The sequence below is a fragment of the Mytilus galloprovincialis genome, chromosome 8 (assembly GCF_965363235.1).
Source record: "Mytilus galloprovincialis chromosome 8, xbMytGall1.hap1.1, whole genome shotgun sequence".
In the NCBI taxonomy this organism is placed as follows: Eukaryota; Metazoa; Mollusca; class Bivalvia; order Mytilida; family Mytilidae; genus Mytilus; species Mytilus galloprovincialis.
Window position 1 is genome coordinate 90409485 of NC_134845.1, and position 14857 is coordinate 90424341.

Below are 14857 nucleotides of genomic sequence, written 5' to 3' on the forward strand. Positions count from 1 at the left end.
GAATACCCCGTCTTTGGTCTGTTGAGATGGTTCCGGTCTCGAAGGAATATTCATAGCTTTCTAAAACATATTTTTTTATATCAATCCAGAAAAAATTGTAAAACTCAGCGGTAAGCCCGTCTGTACCAGGGCTTTTATTATTTTTAAATGTTTTTAAAACTTTAACGCATTCAGATTCTGAAATATCTGCATCGTATATATCCTTTTCCAGACCTGTAAGCTTAGGAATAAAATTTAAAAAAAAAGATAGAATCACCTGAGTATATATCAGGGTCTACTTTTGATGAGTACAGATTTTCGTAGAAATTTCTCTCTTCGTTTAGAATTTTTTCTTGTGACAAAATTTCAATGTCGTTTACAACTAATTTGTTAATACATTTATTTTTATAATTGCGTTTTTCTAATGATAAGAAATATTTTGAATTTCTTTCATCGCCTTCGCAGTGTTTGGCGTGTGATCGTATAATAGCCCCTCTTGTTTGATTGTTTACTATTTCCTCTAAATCTTCTTTAACAATATGTAATTCAATCAAAAGTGTATTTATATCTTTATCTAAATATGTACGAGAGAGATTTTTTTGAATTTCGTCTTGTCGTTTTTTTTTAAATTGGACTCTCTTTCCCGCAATTTCATGTTTTTATATTTGGAATATTTGACGGTTGCACCCCTTATTTCACTTTGTATGGAATCCCATTTCAAATTTTTATTTTCTAATTATTGTGATTTATCATCACATTCTGGTAAAGTATTTTTGACTATATCCACATAATCTGTACCTGTCAATAAACCCGAGTTGAATTTCCAGAAACCGGGACCTCTCTCGCTAAAGTTTTCGCCGGACAGTGTCAATTTGATAAGACTATGATCAGATTTTATAGACGGGACAATGGATCGTTTTGTAACACTGCTTGACAAAAAATTCGATATCAATCAAAAATCTAAGCGACATTGTATAAGAGGGGTTCTTTGACGCCAAGTATATAATCAAGAATCAACATTTTGTGTCCTCCAAATATCACATAACTCAAATTATTCTATAAAATCTTCTAATTTACTCGTACATTTGACAGGTGTGTTATATTTTGAACCACCGATTTTTTTCTAAAGATGGATTTAGTATCGTATTAAAATCTCCACCCAAAACAAGATTTTGATCTAACTTTTCCTTTAATAAAATCTTGATTTTTTCAATATATCCAATTTGTTCATTTTCAAAATTTTTGGTGGGCGCATAATAATTTACAAAAACAAAATCTGTGTTATCAATTTTAACAGTTAGAATGAGATACCTTCCGTTTTCATCTGCTACTTTTTCCTATAATATATAGTCTGTTGAGCTGTTACACAAAATAGGAACACCTTTAGAGTTCGTTTCCCCGTTCGAAAAATAAATATCTCCACCCCATTTTCTTTTCCATATAGTTTCGTATGATTCAATACTATGTGTGTCTTGCAAGAAAATGATGTCGCTTTGAAATTTTTCAACCAAAGGAACATGGATTTGCATTTAAAATCGTTTCCAAAGCCATTTACATTAAGAAAAGTTAAATTGATACAATGATTAATGTTAATGTATCTAATATTCATTGTTCATTCTCAATAAACACATGTAACTTTCATTCATTAATAACAGTAATACACTATAGATGAAACCAGTTACGGTTTAAAGTACATGTAACTTTCATTCATACTTAAAAGGCTCGTCCATACAATTTACAACCTTTACTATAGATGACCCAATTACGGTTTAAAATACACGGGCTAGTCTCCTTATAGAAAGTCTAAAGTATTGTCAAAAATTTCCACATGTTGTTCTTCTAGTGAGAATAGATGATTGTTGACATTGTAAATTGTACGATTAGCTTGATAATGGATTGGCCTTGGTAGAATTGAGGAAATTACCAGCTTAGTTCTTGGTAAGCTTTGCCTGACTGTACAAATCAAATTTTTGAAGTCGTCCATAAAAGCATGAACAGAGTCTCCATGTGATACATTGGTTGTGCCCACATGAATAACAATAACACAACCAAGTCTGCCTTCTGATATGGACTGAATTAGGAAATCTTCAATGTCTTTGATCCGTCCTCCTCGGATAGTTTTTACTTTGGCATTGATTTGTTCAGTTGACATTTTCCTAGGAGACATCTTTTTTAGAGTTGAACTCCAAATAAGAAATAAGTTTTTCTTGTCAAAAGTCCGATGAAAATGCGGATAAGTAGAGTTGACTTCACGGTCAGTGTATTTTGTATTTATTGGGGACCTTTGTCTTTCCACATAGGTAGGACTTTGAGCATCATGGTTGTTACCTAGGTTTGTCCTATTTAAAGAAACTGACTTATTAGAGCTACTTGTACTTAACGTATAACGGATTATTTTCGAGGATGTAAAGTATAAGTAATATTTTGGCGATTATTATTTTGGCGGATTCAAAATTTGTATCCATACCTTAGCATGTGCACATTTAAATTGTCGGAATTTATTTTGGCGTTTTGTTCTATCCGCGAAAATAATCAAAAATGGTACGCTCCGCGAAAATAACCCGCTATACGGTAAACTAAAAAGGTATTGTATTTTTGTTACTGAAAAGAAATGCTTGTTTCATTTCATTCATTGAATAAATTTTGCAAATTTTCATTGACATACCATGGCCGTGTTACATGTAGACTTATTAACAATTGTAGCGTACATGGTGTTTTTATGGTATTTCCCTCTTGAATTTGCCTTTTAGTTCATACCTTTTGTTTTTCTTTTTTTATATGACATGAAATTATACATGTGCTATAGTTACTTTAGGGGGTACATAACTCCTAATGAAGTTAATTCTATGAAAATCAGCAGAACGTTTTAATTACATAATTTTGGTAAAGAGAAATCAAACTTCGCAATGATAAAAACGCAGTATATGTATCCAATGAATTTTTTTCTGTAAATTGTGTGGTTATAATTATTTGATTTGTTTTGTATTTTAATCAACAGATCAAAGTTTCCTGGTTTCGATTTTGTCATTTTTTTTTTATGAAATTTAATTCAGCCAAATCTATTTTAGTCAAAGTGTTTTGTAAGGGTACATTAGTCAACATTGTTTTAAATTGTAATCACTATAAAACAAACACATGTGTAACAAGGAAACCCAAAAGGGCACATAGACAAATCACATAAGCACAACTGTGAGTTACGAATGCAAAAATTTACCATAGCACATTAGCAGGATGTATAGGTACAGAGCCACGGCAAATGGCTATCACCAAAGGCATATAGACAAAGCACATCAGCAAAAATGAAAGACAAAAATACAAAAATGTACCATAGCAGAATAACATAATAACAGGATGTTTACGTACAGAGCCAGATCAATTGAATATCATTACATAGGACTATCTATTGCCACCAACCGAATATGTCACATATGACTGTCTATCGCCTCCTACCGACGATGTCACATATGACTGTCTATCGCCACCTTCCTACGATGTCACTTATGACTGTCTATCGCCACCTACCGCGACGATGCCACATATGACTGTATATCGCCTCCTACCGACGATGTCACATATGACTGTCTATCGCCACCTTCCTACGATGTCACTTATGACTGTCTATCGCCACCTACCGCGACGATGCCACATATGACTGTATATCGCCTCCTACCGACGATGTCACATGTGACTGTCTATCGCCACCTTCCTACGATGTCACTTATGACTGTCTTTCACCACCTACCGCGACGATGTCGCATATGACTGTCTATCGCCTCCTACCGACGATGTCACATATGACTGTCTATCGCCTCCTACCGACGATATCACTTATGACTGTCTATCGCCACCTACCGCAACGATGCCACTTATGACTGTCTATCGCCACCTACCGACAATGTCACATATGACTGTCTATCGCCACCTTCCTACGATGTCACTTATGACTGTCTATCGCCACCTACCACGACGATGCCACATATGACTGTATATCGCCTCCTACCGACGATGTTACATGTGACTGTCTATCGCCACCTTCCTACGATGTCACTTATGACTGTCTATCACCACCTACCGCGACGATGTCACAAATGACTGTCTATCGCCTCCTGCCGACGATGTCACTTATGACTGTCTATTGCCACCTTCCTACGATGTCACTTATGACTGTCTATCGCCACCTACCGCGACGATGTCACATATGACTGTCTATCGCCTCCTACCGACGATGTCATATATGACTGTCTATCGCCTTCTATCGACGATGTCACTTATGACTGTCTATCGCCACCTACCGCAACGATGCCACTTATGACTGTCTATCGCCACCTACCGACAATGTCACATATGACTGTCTATCGCCACCTTCCTACGATGTCACTTATGACTGTCTATCGCCACCTACCACGACGATGCCACATATGACTGTATATCGCCTCCTACCGACGATGTCACATGTGACTGTCTATCGCCACCTTCCTACGATGTCACTTATGACTGTCTATCACCACCTACCGCGACGATGTCACAAATGACTGTCTATCGCCTCCTGCCGACGATGTCACTTATGACTGTCTATCGCCACCTTCCTACGATGTCACTTATGACTGTCTATCGCCACCTACCGCGAAGATGCCACATATGACTGTATATCGCCTCCTACCGACGATGTCACATGTGACTGTCTATCGCCACCTTCCTACGATGTCACTTATGACTGTCTATCACCACCTACCGCGACGATGTCGCATATGACTGTCTATCGCCTCCTACCGACGATGTCACATATGACTGTCTATCGCCTCCTACCGACGATGTCACTTATGACTGTCTATCGCCACCTACCGCAGCGATGCCACTTATGACTGTCTATCGCCACCTACCGACGATGTCACATATGACTGTCTATCGCCACCTTCCTACGATGTCACTTATGACTGTCTATCGCCACCTACCGCGACGATGCCACATATGACTGTATATCGCCTCCTAAAGACGATGTCACATGTGACTGTCTATCGCCACCTTCCTACGATGTCACTTATGACTGTCTATCGCCACCTACCGCGACGATGTCACATATGACTGTCTATCGCCTCCTACCGACGATGTCATATATGACTGTCTATCGCCTTCTATCGACGATGTCACTTATGACTGTCTATCGCCACCTACCGCGACGATGCCACATATGACTGTCTATCGCCTCCTACCGACGATGTCACATATGACTGTCTATCGCTTCCTACCGACGATGTCACATATGACTGTCTATCGCCTCCTACCGACGATGTCACTTATGACTGTCCATCGCCACCTACCGCGACGATGCCACATATAACTGTGAGCATAAAACTTACTCAAGCATATAATTGAAGATTAAACCAGTTATCAACAATATCTTCTATTGATTTTACAAATGTATTTTACAAACAATTGTTCTTTTTGTTCATCCGATGCAGAGTAATGTATGCAAGAGATTAAACTAACAATCATACTTTCAACACGGTCAACCTCCTTTCCATGACAAAATCAATTTGCTAACTTGCTACATGTATGTGTAAAATAGACCATTGTTATGCATCTGTTGAGTTAGGCCTTTTACAACTGATGTTTATAGTTTGTTCTCATGTTGTACATGATGTACTGTTATACCACTGCTATAGATTAGGGGAGGGTTGGGATCCCGCTAACATGTTAAACCCTGACACATTTTGTATGTGTATGACTGTCCCAAGTCAGAAGCCTCTAATTTAGTGGTTGTCGTTTGTTTATGTGTTAGATATTTGTTTTTCGTTCATATTTGTACATAAGTAAGTCCGTCATTTTTCTCGTTTGAGTTGTTTTACATTGTCATTTCCGGACCTTTTATAGCTGACTATGTGGTATGAGATTTTCTCATTGTTGAAGGCCGTACAGTAACCTATCGTTTTAAATTTCTGATTCATTTTGAACCATTTACATTTAAGAGAATTTTCAAGAACATGGTTCCTCAATGAAATAAACATTATAGCTTTTGAAGAACTGGTCTTTATCGTGATACATGGACTTCCCGTAAGATAGTGATATTGACCGCCACAGCGATATTGACTTCGCCTTAGGGTCAGTCATGCCCTCTATCTTAGTCAATACCACTGTCCTGTGGCCAATATATCATGATAAGGACCAGTTTTTTTCAATAGTTATGATGTATTTTGCAAACAAGACAGATGTTATCCTTCCCAAAAGCAATTTATTTTGAAATAGCAATTAGAAAATATCATACACTTTTCTTTTAGTTTTGATATTGAAAAGAAACAAAAATAAATGTTGTCGACAAATGTTGCATTTATGTACAGCCTACAGCTCTGACATGTCGATATGAATACACACAATCTATATAGTTTTACTAGTATTCAAACACATGTCAATTTAATATTCTTATTACTAATACTGATTCAAATCAACTGCAGACCAAACAGTGATAAAGAGAGATAAAAGCATATGTTTGTTTATACCAAAGTTAAAGACTTTTGAACTAATACATTAATAATACAAAAGAAACAATCGGCTAGGATCGTCCTGTTTTTAAAGATCGTATAAATAAATTTGACATTTTCCGACAATGTACCTACATTGTATATATGTTGTTACAATACACCCTTTAAAGCTTGCTGTGCAGTATGTGTTTGCTCATTGTGAAGGCTAAACAGTTATCTCAAGCGGTAAAGTTCTACTTGATTTGGTATCTCATGGAGAGTGGTCTTACTGACAAACATTCCGCATCTGCAATATGTTAGAACCTGATAACAGTCTGATCAATCTAAATGCATTTCTTACTATAACAATACCATATGAATTTGAGAAATATGTTGCCTACATGATATTATAGGTACCATTGACGCGAAATTCTTTGATGTCAGAACAATGCCTTTCAAATACATATTAGAATATTCTTCAATAAGCATTCGTGTATAATATTCACAGTATTTAAGAATTATTCATTAAATACCTTTCTTTTCTATGTTTTCCTTATAATGTCGTGTGAACAAACAAATGCACGAATGTATTTATAAAACTGTTAAAGAGTATATGGTGCATTTTGTGCATGTAGATGCACATGAATTGTTTTACATCATATTTGAGTTATACAACATGCATGTATAGCCCGTAACCGTGTCTATCGATTGTAGGGAATGCAGACATCGTCACCTACTTGGTTCATCTCAGTTTTCGTGCAGATTGACATGCAAATTGACAGTTATCAATCAATTAATAAAGATTTGTTTATGTTAATTTAAAGCAAAGCGATTGGGTTATAATAATATCCAGTGAATTGCGACAAGCCTGTTCCTCCTTATTTACGCTTCATCATAGTTCCATACCTGTTTTATCAAACCCCAAACCCGCTGGAAGGATGGTAAAACATAACAAGGTATGTATTATCATATATTACTATATTATAAAGTATAATAATTTCACTAATAAGCTTTTTCAATTAATCATCTTAATTTAATCATTTGGTATTTATAATTATGTTTATTGATATATATAGGAATTTCATAAGATCTTATTATATAGTCTATTAGAAATTCGAATTTAAAGTTGTTTTTATTTATGTCAACACGTGTTGTTTCAGAACAGTTTTCCATGTATTTGACAAGCAGATATTTGTAGAATCTTTTCATTTCATGAAGTACCGTATCACGGGTTTTTTTTCGAGGATGAAAATTTTTGCGATTTTCATTGAGTAAGGTATAAGTAATATTTTGGCGATTATTATATAGGCGGATTCAAATTTTTTTTTTAACAATACCTTTGCATGTGCACTTTTAAATTGGCGGAAGTTATTTTGGCGATTTGTTCTATTCGCTAAAATAAGCAAAAATGTACACTCCGCGATAATAAAACCCGCTATACGGTAAACAAACAAGGTACTGTATTTTTGTTGTTCACATTTCATTCATTGAATACATTTTGTTCATTGGCATACCATGGCCGAGTTATATGTAGTTACATATTAATTATTGTATCGTACATGGTGTTTTTATGGACTTTCCCTTTTGAATTTGCCTTTGAGTACATACCTTTTGTGTTTCTTTTTTATTTCATGAAATTATACATGTGCTATACATTGTAGTTATTTTAGGGGTACATAACTCCTAATGGAGTTTATTCTATGAAAATCAGTTGAACGTTTCGATTACATAATTTTGGTACAGAGAAATCAAACTTCGCAATGATAAAAAAACGGTATATATATCCAATGAAATTATTTCTGTAAATTGTGTGGTTCCAATTACTTCATCTGTTTTGTATTTACATCAACAGATCAAAGTTTCCTGGTTACGATTTTGTCAATTTTTTTATTAAATTTAAATTAGCCAAATCTATTTTAGTCAAAGTGTTTTGGAAGGGTATATTAGTCATCATTGTGTGATAATTTTAATCACTATAAAACAAACAAATGTGTTACAAACAAAAACACAAAAGGGCATATAAACAAAGCACATCAGCAAAAATGAAAGACAAGAAAACAAAATTTACCATAGCACAATAACATAATTACAGGATGTATACGTACAAAGCCACGTCAATTGAATATCACCACAAAATAGACTAAACAGTAAAATTAATATTCTAAAACTACAAATAAAAGATTACTATAACACGTTAAAAAGATGATAAACAACGCGAGTACTCTACTTCTAGACCATCATGTATTATTTGTGAAGTTGATACGGAATATTTATCAACAAGGTTTTGGTACCTTCTGATGAACATTTTAGAAAAAGGACGAGACGTGTTTTAACAAGTACCTGGCTCATTAAATTTCTACCCAGACACTGGTGACATTTTACTTAGTAGCAGCTGCACGCTTTTGGATACCGAATGAGTTGGGAAATATACATCCCATATGCAGGTGAAGCTTGAATATTGATGCTAAGGTGAAAGAATGATACTGAGATGACCGCGTATGTCGAATTCGAGGTCCAAAAGTCACAAGTCCAAAACGAGGCGGAGAAAACCGTGTCTGTTTTTTTTTAATTTCTAGATCGGGGGAACATATTAATGGGATCAAATCAGAAAAGTTTGGATTGTAAATGAAAATTTCATCTGAATATGAATGATCTGGCTTCTTTAATCCCCTTGTTTTTGAAAAGTGCCTGAAGAAACTCTGACTTATTTGAAGATGTCGGCAAGGAGAGGCACACAATTTGTTCCAATAGGAATGCCAACAATTTGTTCTTTAAATTTAACAAATGTGTTGTCAATAAGAAACACCAGCATACTAATCATCCTTATCACTTGTTCCTCTGTGTAGCAAATTTTAACTTGTTGTTCACTATAAACTAAATATGCCGTATGGTATCCCAAAGTTATAAATGTAAAGCATATGCTACAATTTTATGTTGAAAAGCATTGTGGATTTTTTTCTGTTTGACTATTTTCAATTTCACATGTGAATGGTGATATACCGGTTTGAAAAATCAAAAGATTTGATAGAACTAATTTCAGAAAAAGTTCAAGATTTAGAATTATCCACAAGTTCTTTTGAGTTGTTTTAGAATCCACATACATGTAAGGTTAATACCACATCGCGCGTAAGCAGTTTCAAAGTATTTCTGAATATGCAGATAAGCCGACAATGTACTGTTGTTTTTATGGACATTTGTGAAACTTAAGTATCCAATATAAACAAGGTAATTCCTCCGATTTTCAGTTCAATGTTATTTCATTGAAGCCATACAAGACGACGTATAATTCGCCAAAATCTCATCCTTGTCAAATGTTAAGTTTTTGTATGTGGGATTACCTGAGTGCTCATTTATTCCTAATTCTGTTATAAAACACTCGTAGTAGTACGATTTACAGACAATATAATTTGAAGCATTGTCCGCAGGAACAACAACATACTTATCGTGAAATGATAGACATTTCAGAGCTTCTTTGCGACGTTTTATTAGGGACTTGTTTGTTTTGACCCATTCTGAGAAAGTGAACAGTTTAGCCCATGCTCTGGCGTTGTCCTCATAGAAATTCATAATTATTTTGAAATAATGGTTCCGATTGATATGTTGGGGTTCTCTTAACTTAGGACCATGCCATATCACCTTTCGGAGATGTGCATGTTGAACGATGTTACGATACCCAGCTATAAAACGACCACAGGGGCAGTAAATATAAGACGAGTGGTAACAGTCACGTATCAGAGAGTGTTTGAGCTATCGATCTAAATCAAGGTTCTGCAATGCTTTTTTATAGTTATATACTTTAGGTGCAATAGCTTTGGTGTAACTAACTGTAAGAGACAATAGGAATAGACTGATTTTGAAAATAATGTGAAATTTCGACATACCTCCTTGTGATGTAGGACGTTGCTGATGTTGATTGCATCAATTCCTTTATTGTTCCTAATGTGCTCCTTATATTCTATTGAACTGAAAACAATCATCATACCTTTAATGTCTTTAAACAGAATATCGTTATTCCTTTTGCCTTATTTTTGCTCCATAATTCTCGTTTCAAGACGTTACAATGGATGAGGAGAATTGTCTAACGTAGGAAGACGTTTGTTGTGCTCACTGACCAAAAAGATTCACATTGTAATGCGCAGCTGATATTCAATGGGTAGAACAGCCAATCTTATGATTTACCATGTTTTATTGAAAACCTAAGCTTTAAAATATACCGTTGAAACAATTAAAATTGAGAATGTAAATGGGGAATGTGCAAAAGAGACAACAACCCGACCATAGAGCAGACAACAGCAGAAGGTCACCAACCAGGAATTCTCGCACCCGGAATGCATGTTCTACAAAGGAATTGGCCAGTAGATTTGCAAAAATTCTGGAAGCAGTGAAAGAGGGTCTTCCGAAATAATGTGAAACTGTTTACTCGCGTAGTAATTTCAAACATATGTGGATTCAAATAAAAACTATAAAGAACTTCTTTATTATTTGAAATCGCATCTTTCTGTGAAATTAATTCTATCAAAACGTTAGATTTTTCAAATTTGTATACCGCTGTCACCCATATGAAATCAATACAATCACGTTAGTAGAATTTAATGCATATGAAAATAGACAAATTATAGATATGAAAAGGGGACATGATCTTGTTAGATGCAGGCCTATGCATTCAGCTCATCCAATCAAGTTCTCACATGTGAAGATCTAAAAGGATCTTATAATGTACGGACTGTTGCGATGTTCGTTCCGTGACAAATGAAAAGAATAGAATTGATAAATCTACCCTTCCAATCTCTGTTATTAAGGGGATTGTTTGAAATACTTTTGATGCTGTTCTCGATTACTTTTCTTTTGGACCTTTTAAATCATTTATTTTTTTATTCGAGCTTTACTAAAAAGTTTTTTGTAAGCAAATCATTCGTTGAAATTATTTTGCAGACGAATGGTTTGTCATACAACATTTTATTGTTGAAACTATGCTAAGATCATTTTTGGTTTCATCACGTTAACGCTACATAAAAGCGAGAGTTTGGCAAGCCACAAAACTAGGTTATACCATGTTTTTCTTAAAATGTTCTGTACCAAGTCAGGAAAATGGCCATCGTTATGTTATAGATCGTTTCTGTGTGTGTTACATTTTAATGTTGTGTTATTGTTTTGTTGTAGTTCTCCTCTCATATTTGATGCGTTTTCCTCGGTTTTAGTTTGTGACCCTGATTTGTTTTTTTTTTCAATCGATTTATGAATTTCAAACAGCGGTATACTACTGTTGCCTTTATTTAATGCAGTGAATATTTGTTTTGTTTTGCTATCCATCAAGTTTTATCAACATTTATTTGGGGACGAAGTCCCCAATTACGGTAGAAAAATCAATAAAAAAAAAATTTAAAAAAATCGGGAAATTTTCCCGAATTTTTCATTTTACTAATGAACTTAAAATCGTTAAATTTTTTTTCAGATCTACTTCCTGTTCCGGTCTTGTTGGCATGAGACTTTAAATAAAATGTATATTTATCAACATATCAACAAATATAGGAAGGAATTCAACACCCAATCATTTTTAATAATTGTTTGATATGAAAAAAACGTTACCTGATAACAGCGTTTCTTTGTTTACATTGAATATGACGTCATAACTTAAATAACGTCACAATTAAATCCCTAACAACAGAACCAATATCGGAAACGTAATGATATTTCCGTTTATCAACATGTTTGAATAAAATAAAAAATTAATACAGACTTCGTCCCCATTCACAGGTAATGCCTGCCTCATATGAAATTGTATTATGATACATTCGCTCCAAAATATTGTTAAATGCCTACAATTTGACAACATGTATAAATGTATTTTTTCGTTCTTTTCTTCATTTTATGTCTATGATGCTTTCCTTTAATTTCTTTTGTTTAACTTATACTTGTGAGTAATGTCAATGAAACTGCTTTAAACGTAATTTTTTCCAAATTTTATATTTACTACAAACATTTTTTCTAAAGCATAAGATCGATAGCCAAATTAAGACATTAAAATTCCATGATGTATTTAGGTAATATAGACTCGTTCACTAAGAGACTTTTTCGACATTCGCCCCTCCATTATAAGCACTGCTTGCATACATAAAATTTGTTTAAACACCAATCCCTTCTAACTCACATTAATACTTGTACACCGTCTTGTTGAATTGTTGCCATGGATCGAATGATTCAAAATTAATAAGTTTTACCCTGAGGTACATGTAGATTGACAAGCACTTCAATAACGGATGCGTTTTTCAAATAAGACGTCAACGTTTTACCACTGAACCGCACGCCTTTGCAGTAGGTCAACACATGTACATAAACACAGTATGATATAATATTAAACATTCTATTTTATCATTAATCTGAAGGGGGAATATCATGGCTCATAATGATCAGGTAAGGTTTTGTACAGTCATTTTGGTGTTGGCTGAATATATATATATATATATATATATATATTTTTGTTTCATGAAAATGAAAAGGTACATTTTTTTATAAGATAATATTTTAATGAATGTAAATGAAATTTTATCGTTCTTTCTACACAAATTGTAAGATTTAAACTTGTCCTTCGATTTCTAAATATCTAAGTAATCGAAATCAATAAAACATTGCAGTTAATCTGTTTTTTTTCATATTTTGATTGACTGTTCATATTTATGTGATGTTGGTATATATTTTGAAAGATCTTCATTTGTATAACGTGATTTTATTGCAAACTTATATTTAAATGAAAGCAATATGTGTATTCAATGACATATAAATAAAAATGGTGTAATGTTTGTTAAGTTTTATTTCTGTAAATATTAGAGCAAACATATTCCTGAAGCACATGTTTGTGAAACCAGAGTATGAATAAACGTGTATGTCAACAAAAAAGGAACCCATCGGCATACATAATTTGCTTACCATAAGTATATTAGATGTTAAAGGACTTTTCCTATATGTAACCATGAAAAACGACTGCATAAATCGAAGTTTGAAAAAGGTATGTTTGTTGTCTATAATAATGGTATACTAAATAAAAGTAATTAAATTTAAAAAAAAGCATATATACCGTTTAGACCACCGAATCATGATTTATATGCATATTGACTGTAAGATAAGTATGTACGGACTGTATCAATGTTCCATCATTCTTCGTTCTGTGACAAATGAATAGAATATAATTGATAAATCTACCCTTCTAATCTCTGTTATTGAGGGGATTGTTTGAAATACTTTTGATGATGTTCTCGTTTATTTTTCTTTTGGACTTTTTGGTTTGATATTGTTTTATCTGAGGACATACGATACAGTTGCAGGGAAGTAATGACGTTGCTAACGTAATTTGTTATTTTCGCGACGTCAAACTATCACTTATCGGGAAAAGATTCAGTTTTCTACTGATTTTTACCATTCAAACTTATTTAACTTGAAAACGAGTTCATGGACCCCTCTTTTTTAAAATGCCATTTGGTTTGATAACGTAAGAAGATTATGTGTCTCAATTTTCATGAAAACGTAAATAGTGTTTTTTTTTTTTTTAATTTTATAAGTATACAGCAAAAAACTATGTGCTTTTTCCACATTCATGAACATTTAATAAATATGATTTGTTTGAAAAACCAAATTGCAAAAACTTAAAGGACATTTATATAAAACAGAATTTACAAATACTTTAACAAAAAACAGCTTGTGATTATCTTTTAATGCAAAAAGGTTATGTATTTCTGTCGAAAGGAAAATTACGTCCACAAATCCGAATTTTGAGCAAATGTTTAAAATTTCGACCTCATTTTACTAAAAAAAAGTAGCATATGAAGGTATATTTTTTTATTACATATATTTGATTTAATCAGGCAAAAAATAGCCTATATGCAAATTGTCAGCAAAATTTCAATATGGAATCAAAACTGTATCGTATGCTCTTAATCATCCAATTATTTTTGTTTGTAGTAAATATTCAGATAATATATGTTGCTGCCAGGAAATCAATATTGAAAAAACGTTCGGGTTAATTTTAAGTTGACCTTCCCTCCTTGAAAACATGCATTACATGCCAAGGTTCAGTGTTAAGGGCCTTACTTTGACCTATAATGGTTTACTTTTACAAACTATGACTTCAATGAAGAGTTGTATCATCGGCACTGATACCACATCTTCTTATTTCTACTTAATCGGTGTTTAATTTATGTGCAGTGTTTTGTTGAATGTGCTCTTAGGTTTCGTCATCTTGTGGTCGTTTTGGACATTGTTTTTGTTGGGGATTTTAACAAGGTTTTTTGTTACGTTATTTTAAAATATCTAAAATAAGGGGTTAATGCTAGTTTGCTAAGTAAAATATTTTCACTTACAGTGTTTTTCAATATTTTAATGAAAAGTAAGAATAAATTCTCATTATTTAATTCACAATTAACGTGTAAAAT